Genomic DNA, 27,432 nt, shown 5'->3' on the forward strand with positions numbered 1-27,432 from the left:
TGGAGTGTGTTAGCCTTTGTGGTTTTGGAGCCGGTTGTGGCGCGTTGGTGTCTTGGTGGCTTTGTTGCCGGTGTGGCGTGTTGTAGCCTCTTGTGGCCTTGTACTTGAGAGCCTCCGTGTTGTGGAGTTGCCTCAAGCTTGATACTTGGGGTTTTGCCCAAGCTTGTACGGGTTCGGTGACCACCCTCAAGGGTCCCTTAGTGGATCGAGGCTTTCCCCTTGGTGGAAAGGCTCGATGTGAATACGGTGGCCCTAGTGGCTCATTGGAGTGCCTTGTGCCTCCACACCGCTCCAGACGGAGACGTAGCACCCTTGGGTGTGAACTTCGGGATACATCGTCGTCTCCTCGTGCACCGGTTACTTCTCAACCCGAGCTCCTTTACCTATGCGCTTTACCTTGTTATATCTATCTTGCTTGATGTGCTATACCTAGCTTGTTATAACCTTGTTTCTCATCATGCTAGCATAGGTTGTTGGTGCTCTTAGGCAAACCCCTAGTTGATAGGCTTTGAGCTAAACTAGTAAACACATGTGTAGTTTTATTCCGCCTAGTTTAGCTCTCAAGTAGAAGTTTTTATACACTGCCTATTCACCCCCCTCTAGGCGACGTCCTAGTACATTCAATTGGTATCAGAGCTAGGGCTCTCTTATCTTGTTGGGCTTCACCGCCTAGAGAGTATGACGTCGGCTAGAGGATTAGTGCACATTTCCACATTTACATTTGATGACACTAATTATGATGCTTGGAAATTCTACATGCTTGATTATTTTAGGGGCATGCACCCACATGTGGAGCAAATTCTTGATATGGGTTTTTCTCCTCCTAAGGACCCACAAAATCCAACTTTTGAGGAGAAGAAAAACTCTTATCTAGATGCTCAAGCTACTAAAGTGCTTTTCCATGTTGTGAGTCATGTAGTGATTTCCTCAATCGCGCCTTTCCGGAGTGCTCATGAGTTTTGGACAAAGCTTCGAGATACATATGGTGGGTCCAAGACCATTGAGGATGATCGCAGTCCTTCCACTTCACCAATGTGTGGTAAGACACAAGGTAATGATATGGTGAGTGGTGATGAACATTGCATTGTTGATGGTGAGCCCTCTCTTGATGATTCTTCATCCCTATCCCATTGCAATGTTTCATCTTTGGACTTGAACACATATAGCACTATAAATGCTTTACATGCTAGTGTTGATAGTCCTTGCATGTCTTCATCCCATGATGATATGCTTCCCTTGTCTTGTTGCCATAATGAAGATACTTTGCTTTCCTCTAGTATTTGTGTGACTAACAATGTAGAGGAAACCGAAGATACTATGGGCCAAGACAAGATCTTGGATGGAGCTTCAAGAAGTTCATCTTCTTCTTCATCGCACGGTTCCTACATTTGCCTTATGGCTAAGGCTTCTAAGGTATCTTCTTCCTTGGAACCCTATATATCTAGTGATGATGAGGATGATGACATGGAAGGACTTAATGTTGCTTCCTTAAACATGATGGGTGAGTTGGTTTTTCATGCTCTTCATAAGAAGAAATTTGCTTGCTCTAACTTCATGAAAATCTTGGCTTTTCCCATTGAGAGCACAAAACTTATTGAGAAAATGGAAGGGCATGATCGCGAGTATGCAAATGAGATTGCAACTCTTAGTGAAGCTCTTGAAGAACAACAAACCACCAATGAATCTCTTGAGGATACCTTTACTCTAGAGCTATCTAAAGTAAATGAATCTCGTGACAGAGCTTTAGAGGTGGCACATGATTTTCAAATTAAAAATAATGAGCTAGTAATTGCTCATGCTAAACTCCTTGAGGATTTTGAGCTTCTCAAAAATGGTTCTAGGACAATTGAGAGTGAGCTCATCAAACTCACCGAGTCACATGAGCGATTTAAGGCTCTCAACCTAACAGAGCTTGCTAAGTTGCCTTCTTCTTGTGCTATAATTGATAATGCTTGTGCTACTAACTCTACCTCTTGTGAAGCATCCATCTTGAAGGAGAATGTTGAGCTAAGGGCTCAACTTGCTTTGCTAACAAGCAATTATGAGAAATTGGAAGAAAATTATGGAAATTCTAGCTCTCATGATGATTGATACGTCTCAAACGTATCTATAATTTCTTATGTTCCATGCTAGTTTTATGACAATACTCACATGTTTTATATACACTTTATATCATTTTTATGCATTTTCCGGCACTAACCTATTAACAAGATGCCGAAGCGCCGATTCTGTTTTTCTGCTGTTTTTGGTTTCAGAAATCCTACACAGGAAATATTCTCGGAATTGGACGAAACAAAAGCCCATGGTCTTATTTTCCACGGAGTCTTCCAGAACACCGAAGAGGAGACGAAGAGGGGCCACGAGGCGGCCACACCACAGGGGGGCGCGGCCCCACCCCTGGCCGCGTCGCCGTATGGGGTGGGCCCCTCGGACGTCCCCCGACTCTGCCCCTTCGCCTATATAATCCTTCTGTCGCGAAAACCCTAGTACCGAGAGCCACGATACGAGAAAAGTTACTGAGACGCCGCCGCCGTCAATACCATCTCGGGGGATTCTGAAGATCGCATCCGGGGTGCCGGAGAGGGGAATCATCACCGGAGGGCTCTACATCACCATGCCCGCCTCCGGACTGATGCGTGGGTAGTTCATCCTTGGACTATGGGTCCATAGAAGTAGCTAGATGGTTGTCTTCTCCTCTTGTGCTATCATGTTTAGATCTTGTGAGCTGCCTATCATGATCAAGATCATCTATTTGTAATGCTACATGTTGTGTTTGTTGGGATCCGATGAATATGGAATACTATGTTAAGTTGATTATCGATCTATCATATATGTGTTGTTTATGATCTTGCATGCTCTCCGTTGCTAGTAGAGGCTCTGGCCAAGTTGATACTTGTAACTCCAAGAGGGAGTATTTATGCTCGATAGTGGTTTCATGTCTCCATTGAATCTGGGACAGTGACAGAAAGTCCTAAGGTTGTGGATGTGCTGTTTCCACTAGGGATAAAACATCAATGCTTTGTCTAAGGATATTTGTATTGTTTACATTATGCACAGTATTTAATGCAATTGTCTGTTGTTTGCAACTTAATACTGGAAGGGGTGCGGATGCTAACCCGAAGGTGGACTTTTTAGGCATAGATGCATGCTGGATAGCGGTCTATGTTCTTTGTCGTAATGCGCTAAGTAAATCTCATAGTAGTCATCATGATATGTATGTGCATTGTTATGCCCTCTCTATTTGTCAATTGCCCAACTATAATTTGTTCACACAACATGTTATTTATCTTATTGGAGAGACACCACTAGTGAACTGTGGACCCCGGTCCATTCTTTTACATCTGAAATACAACCTACTGCAATCATTGTTCTCTGTTGTTCTTTGCAAGCAAACATCATTCTCCACACCATACGTTTAATCCTTTGTTTACAGCAAGCCGGTGAGATTGACAACCTCACTATTAAGTTGGGGCAAAGTATCTTGATTGTGTTGTGCAGGTTCCACATTGGCGCCGGAATCCCTGGTGTTGCGCCGCACTACACTCCTTCACCAACAACCTTCACGTGGCCTTCATCTCCTACTGGTTCGATAAACCTTGGTTTCTTACTGAGGGAAAACTTGCTGCTGTACGCATCACACCTTCCTCTTGGGGTTCCCAACGGACGTGTGCTTTACCGTCACAAGAAGCTACTTTCTGGCACCGTTGCAAGCCCGGTCACGCGCCAGCAGCTGCTTTTCTGGCGTCGTTGCTGGGGAGATCAAGATACGCTGCAAGGGGAGTCTCTCACACCCAATCTCTTTACTTTGTTTATTGTCTTGCTTTATTTTATTTTCTGTCTTGTTTGTTTTCTTTATATAAAAAACACAAAAAAAATAGTTACTTGCATTTACTTTATTTATCAGTTTACCTTAGTTTATTTCATCATGCTTCTCCCTAAGTTCACTTTGAAAGATATATCAGTAGGGCGTGGGTCTATCATTGGAAGAGATAATATAGAAGAATTTTTCACTCATGTTAGTAAGGTTAAAGATTTTGAAGATAGATCCTTCGTGGAACTTGCTCCTAATTATGAAATTGCTACTGCCTCTTTAGTGCACATGTTGGAAGCTAGATTTGTTAATCTTAATCCTATAATGCAACATATGTTTCTTAGACTCTGTGATATGGAAGAAGGAGAGAAGAAAGATTTTGTTTTAGAAACCCTTCTTAAAGAATTTGGTGATGTAGCTAGAGAAGCTAGAAAAGTATTTATTCAACATAAGATGCTTGGCTTTTATACCAATTTTGCAAGTACCCTTGAAAAGATGGAAAAAGATAGGCTAAAGTACACTTGACGTGGGCATTACCCTTCGGGTAACTGACATTGCCCTATCATGTACAATCTAACTGGAGGCCCATGAAGGTACTCGATGGCAAGGTGGGCCACTTGGACGATGCAGCGGAAGATTCCTTGATGGACAAGACAAAGGAGGAGCCGAACAAGGAAAGTTTAGAGCTAGGACTACTGTAAACCTAGTCGTACCCGGTTGGATCTCTTGAGACCTAGCCTCCCATATAAAGGCCAGGAGAGGGGCCGCCGAGGGACACGATCAATCTTAGCAACTTTAGCCACCAGAAGTCTAGAGCTAGGTCGCCGCAACACTTAGCCTCTCGACGAAATCTCAGCCGAAACCTTCGGCACCCCATTGTAACCCAATATCTTCATAATCAAGATCAGACAGGCATGACGTAAGGGTTTTACCTCATCGAGGGCCCCGAACCTGGGTAAATTGCTCTCCCCGCTTGTCTGTGAACCGATGTCTCGTGTCAGCCTACAGGATTCCATCAACCCTAAGACCCAACCGGAGGGCATTGCCGAGGAGTACCCTCGACAATTGGCGCCGTCTGTGGGAACCCTGTCGGCACAAGATCGGTCATCGGCGGATCCAGTCATGTCATCGGCAGCTTCATCGATGCCATCATCGCCAAGTCTAGGAAGCCCGATCCGATTCGGCTCCTACGAATTCACCCCGCAGAGCGACTCTTCTCGCTCGACCTTTTCTGATCTACAAGGAAACATGGAGATGACCTTCGGCAGCGCCAACTACAACGTCAACTCGGAAGGAGTCCTTCGACTGCTGGAACCACTCGCCTCCAGATCGGCAGGTCCAGGCACGTCGTCATCAGTCGACCTTTCGGCTGGTCTGACGGACTCAACGAACTCGCCTTCGCCATCAACTCCTCGTTTGACGTCTTCAATGTCGGTTGGATCCGATAATCCCGCATCTTCGGAGATGACCTCGTACTACTTCTTGAACTGTGATACCAGGCACGGGCTAGGAACAAGCGACACACCGTTCATCTGCAACGCCCAGTATTCATCGGGAGAGGACAGTGTCGACAGCATCATCCAAGGCGTCACCTGGAAAGCGGCACACCACCAGGTTTATGCCGCCAATAACACAGGAAACACAAGGAACAGGGGAGATGGAGATCACACCCCCCGCTCCAGCAGACGAGCAAGTTTTGGAAACATCGCCAGTAACAACAACATCGATTACACCATCGCAGAGGAAGAGTGGGCAGCAGCCAAGGCAGCCGTGCTTAACAACACACCGCTCCCCGCAGGAACCTCGGTTGAAACCCTCAACGCTTATCGCTCTATATTGGAGAAAAACCGGGAGCGCCTATCGAAAGAGCAAGCCACCCTCGAGAGAAGCCTATCCGCCGCAGACTAATCTAGTGAACGACGGAGGGGCTCGCGAGGAAGCGCCTCTCGAAGCATTCAAGGAGCGGGCAAGCACCGATCAAGGTTATCCAGACTTTCGGAAGATGACGCCAGAGAAATAACGTCAAATCTGACCAAGTCCTTCATGACCACGGACACCGCGGGCATGCCACGGCCAAAAACCGTCGCGGGAGCAACTGCCAATCTCGCAGCATACCTCATCAATCAGCGCCCTGAAGGTTCTATGGCCCAAGCCCATTGGGGTGCCCTAGAAAGTCTCGCAATATTAGGAGACAACCTGGTCCCGCGGAAGGAAAAAACCACGTTACAGGCCAGCGGCTCAAAGCATCGCGCGAGAGATGCTCGAGATGAGATCACCCAGAGTAGAATCGACAAAGCAAGACGGCGACGCGCCGCTAGGGAGGAATATGACAGTGATTCTTCGGATGAAAGCCAGGAGAACGACGGCGAGTTAAGGGGGGCCGATTGCTTAAGCTACACAATCCGCGAGGCGATGCCACCCAAAAAGTTCAAGCCCACCCCTACTGACGCCACCAAATACGATGGACAGCAGGAGCCGAGGTCCTGGATAGACGACTACTTGCAGACTGTGATTCTGCACAAGAGAAATCAGATAGCAGCAATGCAATGCTTGCATCTTTATCTGAAGGATTTAGCACGAGCTTGGCTAAGAGGCCTGCCGAAGGGTTCCATCAAATCATGGGACGACCTAGTAGACGCTTTCGTTGCCAATTTCCAAGCGACATACAAAAGGCCCGTCGGGATTGAGGAATTACAGCATTGCCAGCAAAAGCAGAAGGAATCGATGCGTGCATACATCGGGAGATTCACCAAGCTCTTAAACGCTGCCGAAGATGTCTGTGTCGACAGAGCAATCGATGCTTTCAGCGATGGCATCCGACGTGAAACCTACATAGAGGAACTCGGGCGCAAAAAGCCAAAAACTATAACCAAGTTAATTAATGGAAATCGCCAACAGCTGGGCTGATGGCGAGGACAACGTACGAAGGCCACGACAGCGCAGTGAAGACGAAGACGACGACCAGCCGAAGCACGGCTCGGGTGGACGAAGGGATCGCCATAAGAAAAGAAAAAACTGCAGTTACAATGATAGCAACCTGGTAGCTGCAGGATACTCTGATCGGCAGGACGATCGGTACGACGATAGACGAGACGATCGGCAGGACGACAATCAGAACAACTCTGGAAACCGCGGCAACTACAAACCACAACCACAGAGGACTCCCGAGCTGCCCTTCGCCGAACATATAAACGCTCCTTGCTACTTGTATTCGTACATCGACTCTAAGGACAACAAAACAAAGTCAAGCCACCTGCTCAGAGATTGTAGGCAGTTCATTGAAATGCAGAAACTCATCCAGCAACAGCCACAGCCGCCACAGCCGCCACCACCACCACCCCCACTGCAGCATCAGGTCCAGCAAGCTCAGCCCCACCAACCCAATGAGGCGTTTCCACCACCACGTGGGCAGATGAGCATGATCCACAGGACAGGTGTTTCAAGAAGAGAAATGAAGAAGCTCACCCGAGAAATCAACCTGGCAGAAAGTATCATGGCGAACATCCCTGAGTATGTCGAGTGGTCGTCTCAGAACATTACGTTCAGCTGAGCAGATCACCCGATGACCATACCAAAACCAGGACACGCTGCCTTAGTAGTCGAGGCGCAAATCGGGGGGTTCAATATGAGCAAAGTCTTCATGGATGGTGGAAGCGGACTAAACCTGATATTCGTCGACACAATCAAAAGTATGGGGATCACCATGAGAATGCTAGAAGATACCGACACCTGTTTTCATGGGATTCTCCCCACTTCACCGGCGTAATCTCTTGGCAAAGTTTACCTGAACGTCTTCTTTGGCAAACCCGACAACTTCAGGAAGGAAAAGATCGAGTTTGAAGTCGTGAACTGGGAATCACAGTACCACGCTATACTCGGAAGACCAGCTTATGCCAAGTTCATGGCTGTATCGCACTACGCATGCCTCAAGCTGAAAATGCCTGGGAGCAACGTGACAAACATCACAGTCTATGGAAGTTTCTGACGCTCAGACAATTGTGATCGCGACTTTCAGAGGATTGCTGCAAAGTTTGGGTTAAGACAGGAAATCACCAATCTCCCTTCCAAGTCATCGCCACGCGATAATAAGGAAGAAAAACACGTCAGGGAAACGAAGAAGAAGCCAGCCGACCTTGCCCCAGAAGTTTCGGTGGTAAAAGCATCGGCAGTTGATGGCACAACAGTTATAGGAGAAAGCAAGACACTGTCAGCCGCCGTCGAGACCCCTAGTGAAATCAACGACGCTTCGAAAACCACTAACGTTGTGGACAAGCCGGAAGATAAGAAGAACCCTTTCCTTGCTTAGGCGGATGAATAGTGTTTAGTTTTTCCATTGTTTTCAACAGGGCCTTCCTTTTTTCGCCCCTTAGTCCCGTGCTTACTTTATTAATGAGAACTTAAGTTTTGATTCCTTGAAAAGCATTGCAGTAATTCGGAGCACCCAAACCGCATCATCATAAACCTTGCTTACGCCTCTCGGCGAACGATGGTGCAACAAAGTACGCGGTAAAAGATTGTGCTCCGAAAAAGCCTCTAAAACTACGAGTGCTAAAGGATGCAAAACAAACAAGGACGCTGACCTTTCCCTCTGCTACAGATGCCTCTACGAGCGCCGTAAATAGGAAGAGTCTGGAAATACAACAACCCACGTTCGATATTTTACTTATGGAAATATCAAAGAACAACGGGCTCATCGGCAGAGTTAGTGCTTCCGATACATTCGGGAGCTGCTGTCAGGACATACATCGGTTGAAAGCAAAGTTGCACATACAACAGGTTTAGCAAGACCCGCAACACGAGCTGATCACTCAAATAATTTGCTGACCAACAAATACACATACGCTTAAACAGGCAATTAAGATTTGCTCCTTCAAAATTTGCCAACAACATTGACACGGTAAAAGTGCATACATATGTACCTACCGAAAAATAAGTTTCAACTTCGCAATCCAAACGCTTGGATGAAGTAGCCAAATTACCTATTTACAATAAGAACTTAACCCTGAATTACTCTTGCGGAGTTTCTTTTTCTTCAGGTATCTTCGACTCCTCTTCAAGCCTGTCGACAATTATATTGACATGCAACATTACCTTCGGGTACAGTGTCTCCAAATTACCAGTAGCATTGGCAATAGTCAGCAGATTTGCCGAAGGATAACGCGCAAGGACAAGGGCAAGTGTAAATCTGGCTCCTGCAAAAACCTGAGCTCGCACCAAGTCTCGAATCTTCTTGGTGTTTCTAAATTCAGACATCAGAGACAACAGTGTAGGAGGGACCGCGTTCAAAGGGAACATCGTCCTCCAAATCACTCTTAGGCCTTTGTAGCACTTGTCGAAGAAGTGGTGGACTTGCTGGACCCGATCCTGGAACCGTGCGACAGCCGAAGCTTTCAAGTGCTCCCTCCAGAAAATCTCCTCGGCTGATGACAGCTGGGTCAATGCGTTCATGCGCTCGTGAATCCTCTTGTTCTCTTCAGCACGGTTCAGAGCTATGACTAGCAAAGGAATCAACGGAAGATAAGACAATGCATTTTTGACAAAGAATAATAACCACAAGGACCAGGGAACTTACAGTTCAAACTTTCAGTGGCCTTATGCAGTTCAGTAAGAGCATAGCGCTCTACGTCAGCTGCAATCTCGCCCTTCTTCTTGATAATGGCCGCCAAGGCATACGTATTGCGCAAATCCTTCTCCATTTGCGCGATCCAATCCTTCATACACTGGATTCGGTCACCTTCAGAAAGAGCACCCGAAGAATCATCGACAAAAGCAGGCACTGGGAAAACCTGCAAAAACAGCGTCAAGGGTATGACGGATCGCATCGCTTCAGCATTGGAAGTTACTCCCATCGGGAGAGTGCAAGTAAAAAATGTCATAACAAGAGTGTACTAGCAACATTGCTAGCATGGAATTTATTACAACCACAAGTTTTGTGACAGAACATTGTTTCACAACAAGAAGTTTGTTACAAGAATCAAGGGGCTTGGGTCTGGGTCGATAAACTTGGGCCAGCCGATGTTTTCTTTGATGAAACCAGCTCAAGGAGCTGGCGTGCACACTTAAGAGCTGACGTTTTGAAGATGCCTAAATCAACGAACTGCCCATCTTGCTTTTTCGGCAGCTCCCTAGACATCTCTTCGATATCGGCCTTGAAGCCATGACCCATCATAAGTTGGAAGGCTAGGAGGGCACCATAGGTACGTGAAGTACGTTTGAATACCTCGATAACCTCCTTGGTGTTGACTGCGAAAGCATCGATCAGCTGCCCCAGAGTCCTGTCTTGACTAATCTTGGAGAAGATCATCGAGTGCATCCGCGCCATGGCACCTTTGATCTTTTCAAGGAGCTCCCGTGTAAGTTGGTGAGAGGCAAGAGTCATCGACACACCGTTTGCCAGAGAGTTGTTTGGAAATTTATCCAAGGCATCGACAGGGATGTCAGCGGCCCCTGCAAAAAGATGAAATGGGAAAGATCACTAACAAAGGATCAAATTCGCAAAGTAATAATCGACAGGGAAGCACAAAAGGAATTACCAAGCAAAGCCAAGGAAGACTGGCGAAGAAGATCATCTTTTTCGGCCGCCTAAGCTTCGGCGACCAGCCTAGATGCTTCCTCCTCCTTCAGCTTTTCCTTTAGCCTACCGAGCTCCTCCTTCAGGGAGTCGACTTCTTGGCGAGCTTCGGCGGCTATTTTGATTGCACCTTCCAACTTCGAGGAAGAGGATTTAACTTCCTTTTGCAGCCGAACCTTGTCTGCTTCCAGGGAAGTAAATTGGGAGGCGAAGGCCTCCAAAGAAGATATAACGGCTCGCAGATCCTTAAGGAAAGGGGAAAATAGACGTTTGACAAAGAATCATTAATCAAGGCACATTCAGGAAAGTTTGCATTACGATCGAGAAAGACTTACAGGTTTTCCTGAAGGAGGAGTCGTGGCGGCAACAGTCGAAGGAATATCCTTCCCCCTAGAAAGGGAGGAAGCTGTCGATACTTGGGCCGCGGGGGCTGCAGCAGGAGCCGAAGCCTCGGAAGCCGCGACATCCGGTAGAACGACGCCAGACTTGGCCTTCTTAGACGGAGGCTCGATGAAACCTTCGTCACTACGAAAGGGAATGGTTGGAAAGAGTTATGAAAGAAATGCAAATGATGAAAGCAAAATACGAATTCTAGGAAAAAGGCACTTACAGTTCAAAGAGATCGTCTTCATCGGCAAAGCCGCCGGTTGATCTCTTCGCAGGCGAAGCTCTGGCCTCCTCCACAGCTGCATTAACAAAGGCATCATGATCAGCGTCGTCATCACGCACTGATCCCGCCGCAAGTATCGTTGGCTGGGGGAGGAGGATCGGTGGAGATAGCTTCAGAATCTATCGGATCATCGTGTTCATTCTCTGAGCTCATGTGCTCGGAAGTATGAAAGTCAATAGGGGCTGAGGAACCTCTTCCTTCGGAAGTATCATTCGGTAGATCATGCAAGTTTTCAGAAGCTATGGGGACCTGCCGAAGAAAGAAGCAAATAAGAACAATAATAGTCGAGTCGATCAAGTGGAACAGGGTAATAAGAGTATGAGAAGGAAAATTTACCTCCATCAACGGGTGATCAGCATCAAGAGGTGGATAAGAAGATATCAACGGGATCGAGTCTTCCTTGCTAAGGAGAGTGAGGCGTCGAACTTCGTCAAGCAGCTCCTTTTTCGATAGTTCAGCAACGTTTATCCTGGTTTCATCCTTCGGACCCGAATATAACCACATCGGATGAACCCTGGCCATGACTGGCTGGACCCGACGTTTTAAGAACACCGCAGCTACCTCTGTGCCGATCATGGTCTGGCCGACGGCTTCTTTGATCCGAAGAAATTTGACAAATAATTCATTGGCTGCTGTCCTTTCGTCGGGAGAAAGGATGTTCTTACGAGAGTGCGTAGGTTTGGCTTCAAGAACGTCGGCAAAGCAAGGCAGCTGGGGCTCGGTTGTTGAGGGATCCTTAACATAAAACCATTTCAGTCTCCATCCTTGCACGGATTCTCTCATTGGGAAACTGAAATAATTTACTTCTGAACGGACAACAAACCCCACTCCCCCAATAACAAAGGGTCCATTGCTACTGCTGTATCTCTTTACGAAGAAGATTTTCTTCCACAACCCAAAGTGAGGCTCGATGCCCAAGAACGCCTCGCAAAGGGTGGTGAACACAGCAACGTGAAGGATTGAGTTAGGGGTAAGTTGCCACAGTTGGATTTCGTAAGTCCGCAGAAGGCGATGAAGGAACTCGTGAGCAGGAAGCGAGAGACCACGATATAAGAACGACAAGAACATCACGGTAAAACCAGCAGGAGGATTGGGCCGAGAGATCGCACCTGGGAGAATCACATTACCCTCGCCAGAGGAGATTAGACCAAGGCTTCAGGCCCTCTTTTCATCACGCTTCGTGATGGACGATGCTAGCCAATCTCCAGGTTTGGTCACGGCTACCGAGCTTGGCGGTGCTGGCGGCGCCAGAGTTGGGGGAGGAGCGTCTGGACCGCTTCTCTTTGGAAGAGACGAGGAGGCCTTGGCGGCGGCGCCGCCGCTCGCGGAATTGGCGGTAGCAGCGAGGTTCTTCTTCTTCACCATCGCGGGATCTGGAGAAGATCTAAGAATGGTGGTGGCGGCCCAGCGGTTATGAGAGAAGAAGGTGGAAGAAGAACAAGAGGATGCTACGATGATGTGAGAGAATACGAAGGATTTTGCTCTGAGAGATTTTAAGTAGGGGAGAACTTGAGGATTGCGTGGGCACGTGTCGTTGCTTCCAGTTCATGAAAAGACCCTCTCTTCATCGTTGATCGTGTAAATCGAGGAGGCGCCTTGGTAACCGTGCGAGAAAGGCGGATATTACTTAAAAACAGAGCCATGCAGAGGTAGGATGGGCCCAACGGGTCACGTCTTGTCAGTCAAAATCAAAGTGTCAGTAATGTCATCAGTGACGTCGTGAAGATCGCTTGAAGCATTCGAAGAAATATAAAAGTATTGGATGGTGGACTTGAGTCTACGAACGGATTGCGAGCATCCGCACCTAGACTCGGGTGCTACTCCCATCGGGATCGCTGAACGCGCACCCCATAAAATAAGAACTCGAAGATAAACCTGTGAAGAAACATTTGAAGGAAAGGATGGAACGCTCAGCTCGAGTCTGCACCCGGTTGCAAGCGCCCGTGCCCAGACTCGGGGGCTACTCCCATCGGGAGCGCTGGACGCGCACCCGATAGAACTTTTTTGCACTCCAGGATCATGCCCGGGGACTTGATTCTGCGTAGGGTGACGTTGTTTTGCCATCGGCAGTTAACCAACAAAAGTTGGGCACGTTACTCATTATCCCTTACGCGTTGAAAACTTATTGAAGAATACAAGCCTTGGTACAAATGTATCGAACGACCCATGAAGACTTGCAGAAAAACTTCGGCAGAGTAAAAACGTTCGAGTGGTACAACTTGAGTCTACGCACGGATTGCAAGCATCCATACCTAGACTCGGGGGCTACTCCCATCGGGAGCACTGGACGCGCACCCGATAGAAGAAGATGATGCTGATACAAGATAGACAAGAACAATCAACAGGAGAAGAACATTAGGTGGAGGCATGCTTTAGTCTCTACCCGAACCATCTTCGGCTAGACACTCGGGGGCTACTGATGTGGGCATTACCCTTCGGGTAACTGACATTGCCCTATCCTGTACAATTTAACTGGAGGCCCATGAAGGTACTCGATGGCAAGGTGGGCCACTTGGACGATGCAGCGGAAGATTCCTTGACGGACAAGACAAAGGAGGAGCCGAACAAGGAAAGTTTAGAGCTAGGACTACTGTAAACCTAGTCGTACCCGGTTGGATCTCTTGAGACCTGGCCTCCTATATAAAGGCCAGGAGAGGGGCTGCCGAGGGACACGATCAATCTTAGCAACTTTAGCCACCAGAAGTCTAGAGCTAGGTCGCCGCAGCACTTAGCCTCTCGACGAGATCTCAGCCAAAACCTTCGGCACCCCATTGTAACCCAATATCTTCATAATCAAGATCATACATGCAGGACGTAAGAGTTTTACCTCATCGAGGGCCCCGAACCTGGGTAAATTGCTCTCCCCGCTTGTCTGTGAACTGATGTCTCGTGTCAGCCTACAGGATTCCATCAACCCTAAGCCCCAACCGGAGGGCATTGCCGAGGAGTACCCTCGACAACACTAATGAAGCCAATTGTGAGGGGGATACTAAAGTACCAATACCTTATAAGCTCATAGGAATGCATGATGCACTAGAAAGGAATTTTGATTGGATTGTTCCTGAAAATTTATTTGAGGAGGATAGTAAGCCTAAAAGTAACGAAAGAGGAGCTTCTGAAACTTACATAGATAAGATACAATGCATTGTTGATAAAAAAACCCCCAACTCCTCTGTTGATCCTTCTTCTCTTGATGTTACTTGATTTTCACTTTCCGCGCCTAGCTGAAAGGCGTTAAAGAAAAGCGCTTATGGAGGACAACCCATTATTTTATTTCTGCAATTTTTGTTTTATATTTGAGTCAAGGTGCTTGTTACTACTGTAGCAATACATTTGTATCTTTACTTTATTGCATTGTTGTGTCATGTAAAGTCTTTGATAGAGAGTTGATACTAGATTTGGATTTCTGCGCAGAAACAGATTTTTAGCTGTCACGAATTTGAGATGTTATCTCTGTAGGAGAATCTAAAAATTCTGTAAAAATTCACGAGTAATCCTCAGATATGTACGCAACTTTCATTCAATTCGAGCTTCTTCATCTGAGCATGTTAAGTGCCTCGAAAAAATTCGTCTTTACGGACTGTTCTGTTTTGACAGATTCTGCCTTTTATGTCACATTGCCTCCTTTACTGTGTTGAGTGGATTTCTTTGCTCCATTAAATTTCAGTAGCCTTGGGTAATGTCCAGAAGTGTTGGGAATGATTGTGTCCTCGCTAAACATGTGAATTTTTGATTATGCACTAACCCTCTAATGAGATTGTTATGAGTTTGGTGTGAAGGAAGTTTTCGAGGATCAAGAGAGGAGGATGATATAATATGATCAAGAAGAGTGAAAAGTCTAAGCTTGGGGATGCCCCCGTGGTTCATCCCTGCATATTTCAAAAAGACTCAAGCATCTAAGCTTGGGGATGCCCAAGGCATCCCCTTCTTCATCAACCACTTATCAGATCGCCTCTAGTGAAACTATATTTTTATTCCGTCATATATTATGTGCTTTACTTGGAGCGTCTGTGTGCTTTTATTTTTGTTTGTGTTTGAATAAATTTGGATCCTAGCATTCCTCGTGTGGGAGAAAGACACGTGTTCATGGCGAAAGTTGAAAGCCGCTTCATTTATTGCTATTTGGTTGGAAACAGAAAATGCTTCATGTGGTAATTGGTATGTTGTCTTCAATAATTTGATACTTGGAAATTCTTTTGAGCTCTCAAGTAGATCATGTTTGAGCTCTTGCATCATGTGGTTTAAACCTATTAGTGGAGAACTACCGTAGAGCTTGTTGAAATTTGGTTTGCATGATTGGTCTCTCTAAAGTCTAGATATTTTCTGGTAAAAGTGTTTGAGCAACAAGGAAGACAGTGTAGAGTCTTATAATGCTTGCAATATGTTCTTATGTAAGTTTTGCTGTACCAGTTCATACTTGTGTTTGCTTCAAACAACCTTGCTAGCCAAAGCCTTGTAATGAGAGGGAATGCTTCTCGTGCATCCAAAACCTTGAGCCAAAACCTATGCCATTTGTGTCCACCATAACTACCTACTATGTGGTATTTTTCTGCCATTCCAAGTAAATTGCTTGCGTGCTACCTTTAAAACAAATTCATTCCTTGTCTTTGCAATACATAGCTCATGGGAAAGTAGACTAAAAAACTATTGTAGTAAAGAATATGTCGCTTATGTATCTTAGTTCTTATAAGTTGCTTGTTGAGCGGTAACCATGTTTCTGGGGACGCCATCAACCTGTCACACCTTTGTTGAATATCATGTGAGTTGCTATGCATGTTCGTCTTGTCTGAAGTAAGGGATATTTGCCATGAGTTAAATGGTTTGAGTGTGCATATTGTTAGAGAAGAACTTTGGGCCGCCTACCAAAGCCATGTATCATGGTGGAAGTTTCAGCTTGGACATTAATCCTCAAATCTCTTATGAGAATATCATCTGTTGTTGAATGATTAAAGCATAAAAGAGGAGTCCATTATATGTTTTCTATGTTGTCCCGGTATGGATGTCCTCAAGTTGAGATCTATCAAAATTGAGAGATCAAATGCGATCTATCTCCTTGGACATTTGTACAGGTGGCATAAAGGTACCCCTTTGTGACACTTGGTTGAAACATATTTAATGCAATGATAATCCATGGAAATCCGAGCTAATTAGGACAAGGAGTGGGCACTATTAGTATTCGATGCATGAGGCTTGCAACTTATAGGAGGTTTTATGCGTAACCCATATGAATTATTACCACTGTTGACAAAATTGTTCCCATGTTTTCAAAATAAAAAGCTCTAGCACATGAGTAATCCCTGCTCCCCTCTGCGAAGGGCCTTTCTTTTACTTTATGTTGAGTCAGTTTACCTACTTCTTTCTATCTTAGAAGCAAACACTTGTGTCAACTGTGTGCATTGATTCTTACATACTTTCTTATTTGCACTCATCATATTACTTTGTGTTGACAATTATCCATGAGATATGCATGTTGAAAGTTGAAAGCAACTGCTGAAACTTAAATCTTCCTTTGTGTTGCTTCAAAACCTTCTATTAAGAATCTATTGCTTTATGAGTTAACTCTTATGCAAGACTTGTTGATGCTTGTCTTGAAAGTACTATTCATGAAAAGTCTTTGCTATATGATTCAGTTGTTTAGTCATTATCTATTTGTTAACAAACTATAGACCATTGCTTTGAATCACTTCATTCATCTCATATGCATTACAATAGTATTGATCAAGATTATGATGGTAGCATGTCACTTCAGAAATTATCCTTTTGATCATTTACCTACTCGAGGGCGAGTAGGAACTAAGCTTGGGGATGCTTGATACGTCTCAAACGTATCTATAATTTCTTATGTTCCATGCTAGTTTTATGACAATACTCACATGTTTTATATACACTTTATATCATTTATATGCATTTTCTGGCACTAACCTATTAACGAGATGCCGAAGCGCCAGTTCCTGTTTTCTGCTGTTTTTGGTTTCAGAAATCTTACACAGGAAATATTCTCGGAATTGGACGAAACAAAAGCCCAGGGTCTTATTTTCCACGGAGCCTTCCAGAAGTCCGAAGAGGAAACGAAGAAGAGCCGAGGTGGCCCCACACCACCTGGCGGCACGGCCAGGGAGGGGGGCACGCCGCCCTAGGGTGTGGGCCCCTCGAGCCTCTCCCGACTCTGCCTCTTCGCCTATTTATTCTCTCCATCACGAAAACCCTATTACCGAGAGCCACGATACGAGAAAAGTTCCAGAGACGCCGCCGCCGCCAATCCCATCTCGGGGGATTCAGGAGATCACCTCCGGCACCCTGTCGGAGAGGGGAATCATCACCCGGATGACTCTACATCACCATGATCACCTCCGGACTGATGCGTGAGTAGTTCATCCTTGGACTATGGGTCCATAGCAGTAGCTAGATGGTTGTCTTCTCCTCTTGTGCTATCATGTTTAGATCTTGTGAGCTGCCTATCATGATCAAGATCATCTATTTGTAATGCTACATGTTGTGTTTGTTGGGATCCGATGAATATGGAATACTATGTCAAGTTGATTATTGATCTATCATATATGTGTTGTTTATGATCTTGCATGCTCTCCGTTGCTAGTAGAGGCTCTGGCCAAGTCGATACTTGTGACTCCAAGAGGGAGTATTTATGCTCGATAGTGGGTTCATGCCTCCACTGAATCTGGGACAGTGACAGAAAGTTCTAAGGTTATGGATGTGCTTTTGCCACTAGGGATAAAACAACAATGCTTTGTCCAAGGATATTTGTATTGTTTACATTACGCACAGTACTTAATGCAATTGTCTGTTTTTTGCAACTTAATACTGGAAGGGGTGCGGATGCTAACCCGAAGGTGGACTTTTTAGGCATAGATGCATGCTGGATAGCGGTCTATGTTATTTGTCGTAATGCCCTAAGTAAATCTCATATTAGTCATCATGATATGTATGTGCATTGTTATGCCCTCTCTATTTGTCAATTGCTCAACTGTAATTTGTTCACCCAACATGCTATTTCTTACTGGAGAGACACCACTAGTGAACTGTGGACCCCGGTCCATTCTTTTACATCTGAATACAATCTAATGCAATCATTGTTCTCTGCTGTTCTTTGCAAACAAACATCATTCTCCACACCATACGTTTAATCCTTTGTTTACAGCAAGCCGGTGAGATTGAAACCTCACTGTTAAGTTGGGGCAAAGTATTTTGATTTTGTTGTGCAGGTTCCACGTTGGCGCCGGAATCCCTGGTGTTGCGCCGCACTACACTCCTTCACCAACAACCTTCACGTGGCCTTCATCTCCTACTGGTTCGATAACCATGGTTTCTTACTGAGGGAAACTTGCTGCTGTACGCATCACACCTTCCACTTGGGGTTCCCAACGAACGTGTGCTTCACGCGTCATCAGTAACTTATCCAACCCTATCTTGATCGGTGGTGCTTATTCTCTTTGCAAGGATAAGCTTGGAAATGTGTTTGCCAAATATATGGGCACTCAATGTGGTTTGTCAAAAAGAACCATTTGGGTTGCCAAGCCTATTGTGACTAACTTCTTAGGACCCAACTTGGTTGGGGACCAACAAGACAAAATTTGATCAATAGGTACATGTGGAGGGCATGGAGGCTTGACTAGTTCATGAAGACTTGGGGGATCTTCATCATTCTCACTTCCTCAAGTCAAGTACTATTTCTTTCATCCTTTACCCATGCTCCTCCTTGCGGTAACGAGTCCTCAACTCCTTTACATTGAAAGTTACTCGCTCCCCTTTCACATGTGTTGGTTTTGTACCTTGCATGTGGTTGTGTATGTTGTGCTTCCTACTTGCTTATCTTGCTTCCATGCTTATATATGTTGGGTGGCACATCATGTACAATTGTTTTTTGTTGAGCCTATTATTGCATCTTATTGATATCTTAGTTGTTGGCTCATGTGAGAAATTAATGGACTATCCCATTTTGGGGGAGTGATGTGCTTTGTGCGTTTCACAATCTTAAAATGTGCGACATGATGAATTAAAATTCTATAATGTCCATTAATTATCTCACTTAGTTCTTATTTGCCTCTTGCACGAAAAATGTCTTTATCACATTATGGGGGAGTATTATGCTTTGTGCATTCTACAAGCCTAGAAAATGTGAACACTTGAGGTTGTGTCACATAGAATTGATATTTTAGATTATCTTGTTCCTATGTGACATGTTTGCTCAAACAAATCCCACTTTACCATATGCGTTCTTTGTTGTGAAGATAATCTTGGACATACTCACAAATTACCATATGGATATTTCCTAAATACCTTTTGTCCTTGGACAACTGGTAATAAATTGTGTGGTATTGTTCCGGATCATCCTCACACTTGGCTCATGTGCTCAATTGTTTCATTTCTTGCCAAGAATTTGTCCTTGTGGGTTAGACTCCCATATGTCTTCCTTGCTTCTCTTGGATCTACTTATTTCACTTGAACCTTGTTAGTGTTTTGATAACATGGTTGAGCAATAATCCCGCATTTGTGCATTTTGTATTAAAATATAAAATTCTAAATGGTGCACTAATCTTGGGGGAGCTCTCCTATGTTTGCTAGAACACTCCCTTGTGTCAAGAATTTTTCCTCGGAAGACAAACCTTTTCTTTTTGGTACTTTTGTGCCATCATGAAAAGCGTTGAGGGTTTGGTTTATTTGGAACCTTGCTTTCTTTGGGAATTGGTTATCTCATTACTTGATATTTGGTTTAACTTTCCTATAATGAGATAAGATCTTGAGCATGCTTGTTTTGGATATCATCTTGCTCGTTGTGTTTAGTTCATTTGTTGAACTTTGGGATCAATCTTGTGTTGATTTGTTTCTTGTATATGGGTTGGACAACCTTTTGACATGTCACATCTTGGTGTGCCATCGTGTTCTTTTTTGCATTTTGTCCAAGTCATATTTCCATTTGATTCTTGAAAGTCTTGCATGCATATTTACTTCATGTACATCTTATGTCATGCTTGCTTTCGTTGATCCAATGCATAGGGAAAACTCCACCATAATCCTAAATCGGCTAAGATGTGCATGTATTCAAATTTATATCCATATGCACATATTTACGTGGAGTTTGTCCTATGTGTTGTAGTTTCACTAACTACTCGGACCCAATTAGTTTGGGGACCATGGTGTGCTTGAGCTTTGTCTTAGGTACATCTAGGATGCATTGGATGCTCGTCTCATCCATGAAGAAGAAGTGAAGGACAAGTGACTATTGGAGGCAAGCTATGATGTTATGACTAACTCATATGTACTACATCACACCATTGCATCCGGGTAACAAGTATCAATCCCCTCATGCATGCTATGTTGTATCCAACCATGGGGTTATCCTTGGTATTTCTTTTGGTGATACTTGTTTGCCTCTCTCAAAGCATCTCTACTATCTCCTTCTCTTGGTGATTCTTGTGATGTATTTGAGGTGTTTTCGGTTGAAGTTGTTCAATGTACAATGAGATAAATATGAGCCTTTGGCCGTGCTATAAAGCAAATATCTCATTTGTATATTGTATTACTTCACCTTGGATATCTCGCTCTTCTTCTCTCGTACCTATCTTGTGTGTGCATGTTTGTTTGTGGATAAATATCTTCATGATGTTGTCCACTTAGAGAAACTTATATACATGAGAGATGGTACATATATTTTGATATCACTCTTTGTTGGAGTCCATTCCTTCCATTCTTGTTTGTCTCTTGACGACTCCACAAAGAATTTTTTATGAGTGCTCATTTCGTTTTATTTGCATTTTAAAGCACTCATACTTGATTTTGACACAAGCTTTGTTTTTTACTTGCTTCTTATTAAGCTTGTGTTTCTTTTTGGTTCATGGATTTCTTGCTTCAATTTTCGAAGCCTCCTCCCCTTCTTATCCTTTTGCAATCTTTGATCCTCAATATAGTTTGATTTCCTCCGAGTATTCGTCATTGAATATGTGCATTTGATTTCACTCACAATTATGAGAAATGCACAACTTATGGAGGAATTCTAACTATATTGGCCTTCCAAACATTTTGTCCATTTTGGCAATCGATGCCAATGGGGGAGAAGTTTGGAAGGTTTTAGGGAATTGCTTTTGTTTGGCTCTTAAGCATTTTCCTCTCATGCTTGCATTTGTTGCTTTGCATGGTTGAATATTTAGAGGATACTCCGCTAGGATTTAATTGCCGGTATACGCAATGAAATTCAAGTTCATTCACACATGCATATAGTATGGGGGAGTTTGTTCTAAATATTCAACTTGGGTTGTTCGCTAAATTCCATATTTAAACCCTCCCAAAGATATTGCCATCAATTACCAAAATGGGGGAGATTGAAAGAACATGTCCATTACCCCATGTGTGGTTTTGGTAATTGATGACAATCCCTATGGACTAATGGTTGCATTGAGAATCAATCTTAGGTCAAGTCCATAGCCATTTGTTGGACTCAAGGTTGCAAGATGGAGAAGACGGAGTACAATGACGAAGACGGTGTCGAAGAGAGACGAAGACGGTGTTGAAGATGAAGATGGATGAAGACGGTGGCGTGCGTACAAGATCGAAGAAGATGGTGGCGTGTATGTTGGAGGAAGACGGTGGCATGTATAAGATGAAGAGGATGAAGACGGAGCTTGCCAACTCGAGAGGAGCGCGCAAGGTTAAGGTTTGTGCTCAAACCTTGCATGCATTGCATCGTGTTTCTTGGTTGTTCTTGGTTCTTATCCATGAGATGGGTTAGAGCTTGTGTTCACTCTCATGACAAGCTCTAGCTCACCGGAAACGGATTCCGGATGCATCGCATGTTGCATGTGCGAGGGTGATGATTTTCCCGATATACCATATTGAGAGGTTACACCTCTATGACCATGAGAAAATCATCACTCATTATTTTCCGTATTTTCACATTTTGTAGTGATAGCTCTCGTCGTCCTCTTTCCGTCAAAATTGGTTTCATGTCATTCCGAGTTTCCTAGCTCGAGTTATGGATTTTACAATGCACTGAAAAAGTCCCACAGAACAAGTTACGGTACCTTTGCGGTACCTTGAGCGGTAGTACCGCTTGAGAGCGGTAGTACCGCCCCGGTACCGCTTAAGTACCGTAACATAAGTTACGGCACTACCGCCTCGGTACCGCTTCGGTACCGCTTGGGATCCAGTAACCCCTGGAGGCCATTGCGGTACCTCAAGCGGTACCGCAAGCGGTAGTACCGCTATGTGTCCACGTGGATAACTTCTGTGGGGATTTCGAATCCAAAGCGGTAGTACCGCTTGGGGCGAATCTGACCGTTTTCTCAGCCCCAACAGCTATATTTTGGAGCCCCTATTTATACCTCTCTTCCACCTCCGACCCAAATACTTCTTCCCTTCCATTCTCTCTCCTCCATTGTTGACCTTGAGTTGTTTCTTCCCCCTCTTGATCCCCCCACTATTTCTTGCATATTTTTGGGGGAAAGGAGAGAGGAGATCTAGATCTAGAGCTTCACCAATTGAATCCCTCTCCAAGTGAGGGGATCTTGCTAGATCTTGATCTTGGAGTTATTTGGTGTTTCTTCACATATTTGTTCGTCCTCCCTTATTCCCCCAATAGCTTTTGTAGCTTTGTTGGAATTTGGGAGAGAAGAACTTGGGCATCTTAGTGGTGTTCTTAGCCATTGCATTAGGTGCATCGGTTTGGGTTCTCTCCGGGGTTTCGATCTCGTAGAGGGCGTTGTTGACCTTAGTGGTGTTCTTGTAGCCTTTGTGGCCTTGTAGCCTTTGTGGCCTTGTCGTCTTTGTGGCGTTGTAGCCTTTGTGGCGTTGTTGCCTTTGTGGAGTGTGTTAGCCTTTGTGGTTTTGGAGCCGGTTGTGGCGCGTTGGTGTCTTGGTGGCTTTGTTGCCGCTATGGCGTGTTGTAGCCTCTTGTGGCCTTGTACTTGAGAGCCTCCGTGTTGTGGAGTTGCCTCAAGCTTGATACTTGGGGTTTTGCCCAAGCTTGTACGGGTTCGGTGACCACCCTCAAGGGTCCCTTAGTGGATCGAGGCTTTCCCCTTGGTGGAAAGGCTCGAGGAGAATACGGTGGCCCTAGTGGTTCATTGGAGTGCCTTGTTCCTCCACACCGCTCCAGACGGAGACGTAGCACCCTTGGGTGTGAACTTCAGGATACATCGTCGTCTCCTTGTGCACCGGTTACTTCTCAACCCGAGCTCCTTTACCTATGCGCTTTACCTTGTTATATCTATCTTGCTTGATGTGCTATACCTAGCTTGTTATCACCTTGTTGCTCATCATACTAGCATAGGTTATTGGTGCTCTTAGGCAAAGCCCTAGTTGATAGGCTTTGAGCTAAACTAGAAAACACATGTGTAGTTTTATTTCGCCTAGTTTAGCTTTCAAGTAGAAGTTTTTATACACCACCTATTCACCCCCCTCTAGGCGACGTCCTAGTACATTCAACTCCGGTTCTCCGCTATGACTTGGTCCAAAGGTTAGATGTGAGAGGTGATGAACTGTTGTGTGTGCTTACACAACATGATTATTGAGAATGAGCGAAAGTATCCAGTTCCTCTGAGCGAGCAAGCTACACCATATGATAGAGATGGTCCTCTTGCACAACCTAATCACCAGGTGCCGGCATCGCGGGCTTCGTTCATCGTTGTGCGTCAGGAGATTCAAGACTCCGCAATGCATCAACAGCTGCAGGATAATCTGGTGGAGCACATATAGGGGCATCGAGGCAACACCAACTAGTTTCCATTTGATTTGTTTCTAAACTTGCTATATTATTTGCTTGTTTTGTTGAACTATATTTATTTGTTAAAATCTTAACTATTAAACGCTAATACGACCGTGGTACGTCCCTGCTTCGAGATCGATCAATCGATCGATTCCAGCGTCTGTGTCGATCCTGCAGTCCCGTTCTCCCGGATAGACACGGATCGGTTTGTGAGCCTCTCCACCATGAAATCCAGCCAAACCAGCCCAATATCGGCCCATCCGACTGAACCTGAATCAAAAGTCGGAAGGAGTTCGTACCAAACTCAGTTGCCTACGAGAAAGAATCCCAGATTTCTCCGTTTGTGTATTGCCTTCTTGTGCACGAAAATTCAATAATATATAGCACGACCTCGGTGGAGTTTCTTCGTCACCGAAGCTCAAAGTCGAGATTTCCGTCCGCGACACATATCCCGGATAGACGGGTCGTGCTTAAAGCACGTCTCGCCGGCCGGCCGGAACTCCAAAGAAACGACCAGCAAGCTCCTTTACGGCCTGCGTGTGGCCGCGCAAAGCTTCATCCGCTGTCGATGAATAGAGCCACGGCAGCCAGCGCCCTGGTTCGACAACAGCGTTTAATTGTACAATGGTAAGCCGCTAGGGAGATGTTGCTCATGGAGCTAATCCATCTGCCGCACATGGGCCTTATTGGCGGCAGCCACGGCGCACTCTGTATCTCCCATGGCAGCTCCAGCGGGGCCGTCTTCTAGAGCACGAGAAGCCCCGCGTCAGGCAGCAGTGCCAGTGCAGCATGGCGGTGGCCACGGTGGTGCGCACCCGGCGAAAACTATGCATGCCTCATCCAGTCACCCTCACCGGCAACGTGTGTCGTTTAACCTCCCATCAACCGCACCCTCGCTATCTCCCTCTCCACGATATGCAATCGTTCTCCGGGCGTCCCGCTCCAGTACAGAGGTCGTTTCTACACATGGACCTGGATTGCTTTTTCTATTGTAGAAAAGAGTTCCGTCAAATAAAAATAGCTACTGGGAAAGAAAGAGATTTAGTCTGCGCCTTTCGTTGTGTTCCCTGCATGAAAAGGCAAGTCACACATGTAACAATCAGGTCACTTGTATGCCAACTCGCTTTAATGTTTACACGAGACTGTATAAACATTTGTCTATGGATACATCTTATATTTACGAATTATATTGTTAGCTAATGAAACTGCCTGAGGTTTTCTATGGAAAGAATTTTGATGACGTGTGATTTATTTAATCTTACTGTTTTCAACATCAAGGGAAGGTTTGGTGCCTATACTGTGAATATATAATTTGTTTCTATTTCTGTTGATTTTCTAACCAATGATTAATATTATGTAAATTTGGGTCATACATCTAACAAAGAAAAAACCAGTCACCTTCGGCGTCGGATGCTTGGTCCAAGGTGATCAGGAAGAACAGCGTGCTTCTCGCCAAGGCATAGAGGACATCTTCAAGCATAGGCAGAAGGAGTTTGAGAGGCACAACATCGCTCGTCGTGATGGAAATAGAGCCACTGTAGGTGCTCTACCAGACACGAAGGGCAAGACACACTGTTGTTGCGATCAAAGTCTTCGTCGTCGAGTTTCCCATGTTGTCAATGTTTTTTTCTAGATTGAAATTAGATGAATCGGCATTGCTCTGGTTGCCGCGAAGAGGCTTATGGACGTGCAAGGTCTCGGTGAGAGGTTCTCCTGCTTGAGGAGTACCACAAGATAGCGAGGAATCGATTAGGACGACCGGGACAACGGGAAATCTTTTCGGCGGTTAGGACTCATATTCAAACATTTATGCTTGTTTTGTGGTGCATCTTGTCAATTTCTGTTCGTGGATTGGTCATGTTTTCAAAAAAAAAAAAATCAACACATCCCATCGATCGCTTATTCACTTCACATGATCTAGGAGATGGTTCTTTAGAACTAAAGAAAAATGTGACCACCTTGGTCGACCATGGCAAAGGGAAGAAGTGTCATCGTGGATGATTCACTGAAATGTTCAGATCTTTTTCTCCCGGTGCGACGCACGGGCATTTTTTACTAGTAAAACCAAATACGCCGATCATCTGGCGCCTAGCTGAGAGGTAGCTGAAAATTCGAAGCCCATCACACCAAATTTTCATCCAAGTCGGCGGTACTTCACCCCGAATTTAGCCGTGGGGAGGGGAGCGTGCTCTTATGTTCTTCCGCGCGTACATGGTTTGCTATCGGACTGGACATGCGTAGGTAGGAAATACGGCGGGAGGGAGAGATCTATACGTACAGATGCATGTTTCTTCGAGCAATCTACTCGTGTGTAAACACCAGCAATCAAGTCGACTCTTGTTCCTTCTCTTTTGCTTGACGGTCGGGAGCTGTTCCGTGGTACTACTATTATTAAGCGCGACTAATCATAAGAATTTATTTGATTATTTTAGATAGACGATAAATGTTAAACAAATTAAACAGAGGTTTAATAAGATCTAATGATAAGTTAGGCGCGGAGTTTTTGACGGTAAAGCATGCACTGCTTTGGCGCTTGCAGCGGAGATTAGAGATGAGTTTGTAGCATTAGCTGCTGAGCAACTGGTGTAATTTTGCCTTTTGTTTCTGTTTGTTCTCCCTTTCTCACTTTTTGGGTGACTTCTTTTGGGCTTCTAGGCCAGCTTCAAGGTGGTGCACCGCTGAAGCCCAAAAGAACTCTCCAGTTTCTGACTAGCTTATTTCCACCGAGAAGCCCACTTCCTGTCTATAGGGAGAATCTGGTCGCGACGTGTTTCTGGAGAGTTTCCCGAGCTTCTCCCCGCGGACGCGAAACGGTACACATGGTTGCCCCTGTTGTTGCTCGAATTTACATCAGAATGCCATTCCGGAGGGTACTGCTGGGGGATGAAAGAAAAAAAGAAAAAAAGAAACGTTCGCTCCAGAGCGGGTACCGCTTCGAGCGAGAGCGAGGCCCGAGCGAGATAGGGTTCCGCGAGCGCCGCCGCAGCGCCGCCGGACCCGCCGCCGGCTCTGCTGCTCCTGGGCCCGCCGCCGGCTCCGCCAATCCAGCAGGGAACAACCTGCCTTCTTCCCCGCCTCCTCCCCTGCCGACCATATCTTCTCCGACATGGAGCGCCATGGTTCGTACCAGCCGACCGCCGCTGCCGCCGGCGCTCGCCTGCGTTCGCCGCCGCTTCTCCACTACCCCTCGGCCGCTCCCTCGCAGCAGACGGCGCTCCTCCGCCGTTTCCCCGCTTCCGGTCGTGGCCCGCCTCTACACCCGGAGCAGGGGCTGTCGCCGGCGACGAGCTCTTCGGCCGCTCGATGAAGACGCTGCAGCCGGCGAAGAGCTCTTCGGCCGCTCGATCAAGACATTGCAGCCGACGATACTATCTGAATCCTCCCAATTTCTCACATCTGTTTGCACCGTGGAGTACTGCAGATGTGGATGACTGCTCTGTCAGATGTGAATGTCATTTTTATTCCCCTCTTATTCACTTATTTTGGGACACATGTGTAATTTAGGGGCATTATAGACATTCACAACTCAACACCTCAAATAAGCTAAATTTTTAGAAGCCCAAAAGAATAGGAAGGATTAGTTTCTAGGGGCTTCTTCACACCACAGTTTCTCCCCACCATTTTCCATAAGCAGGCTTATGCATAAGCACAAGCCCAAAAGAAGT

This window comes from Lolium perenne, chromosome 2, assembly GCF_019359855.2.
Source record: "Lolium perenne isolate Kyuss_39 chromosome 2, Kyuss_2.0, whole genome shotgun sequence".
Taxonomy (NCBI): domain Eukaryota; kingdom Viridiplantae; phylum Streptophyta; class Magnoliopsida; order Poales; family Poaceae; genus Lolium; species Lolium perenne.